Below are 940 nucleotides of genomic sequence, written 5' to 3' on the forward strand. Positions count from 1 at the left end.
TTTATACCCCGAATTCAGATGTTTCTTCTTGAAAGAGTTTTGTTTTTTGTTAGTGCTTTCCTTAGCTTTCAGTTGATGGTGACTGGGGATGGGACTGGCAAGGGATGGCAGGAATGCCCGTTCTCACATTGCTCGTCTTTCCTTACAGACTTGTTTATGTCCTCGGTGGACAGTATTATATCAAATTGAAGAGCCAACAGAAGGCAGAAGTCGAATCAGTGAGATGTTGAGAAGGTCGGTCTGAATTTGGTTCTTTACATTTAGATTCTTTGATTCTGTAGGAAGCCTTCCCTAAAGTTTGCAGATGGGTGAGTATCCTTTATCAGTTTGCACACAATACTGTGTGTGTATGTAATTGAATTTACTATATTGCGTTATAATGATCCCTCAGTAGATTGTCAGCATTCTGGAGGTAGGGAATTAGTAATGTTAAAATCCTCAAGTGCTCGCTTTGGCAGCACATATACTAAAATTGGCACGACACAGAGAAGATTAGCATGGCCCCTGCGCAAGGATGACACGCAAATTCGTGAAGCGTTCCATATTTTTAAATGAGAACACGACATACCAAATCATTTGGGATGCAGCAAAAGCAGTCCTAAGAGGGAAATTCATCGCAATACAGGCTCACCTCACTAAACAAGAAAAAGCTCACATAAGCAACCTCAAACGACACCTAACAGAACTAGAAAAAGAAGAACAAACAAAGCCCAGAGTCAGTAGAAGGAGGGAAATAATAAAAGTAAGAGCAGAAATAAACGATATTGAAACAAAAAAGACAATAGAAAGGATCAATGAAACAAAGAGTTGGTTCTTCGAAAAAATTAACAAAATTGACAAACCTTTAGCCAGAGTCACCAAGAAAAGAAGAGAGAAATAGGAAATAAATAAAATTAGGAATGAGAGAGGAGAAATCACAACAGATACCAATGAAATACAA

The 940-nt window shown here is 38.4% G+C and overlaps 1 non-coding gene across 1 annotated transcript; it reads left to right on the forward strand.

Annotated features, from left to right (window-relative positions):
- Positions 1-442: 442 nt before the first annotated feature.
- On the forward strand, positions 443-549 carry LOC111768502 (U6 spliceosomal RNA). The gene has a single exon (XR_002800902.1). It is a non-coding gene; the product is annotated as a U6 spliceosomal RNA (small nuclear RNA).
- The last annotated feature ends 391 nt before the right edge of the window (positions 550-940 follow it).

The sequence above is a fragment of the Equus caballus genome, chromosome 16 (assembly GCF_041296265.1).
Source record: "Equus caballus isolate H_3958 breed thoroughbred chromosome 16, TB-T2T, whole genome shotgun sequence".
In the NCBI taxonomy this organism is placed as follows: Eukaryota; Metazoa; Chordata; class Mammalia; order Perissodactyla; family Equidae; genus Equus; species Equus caballus.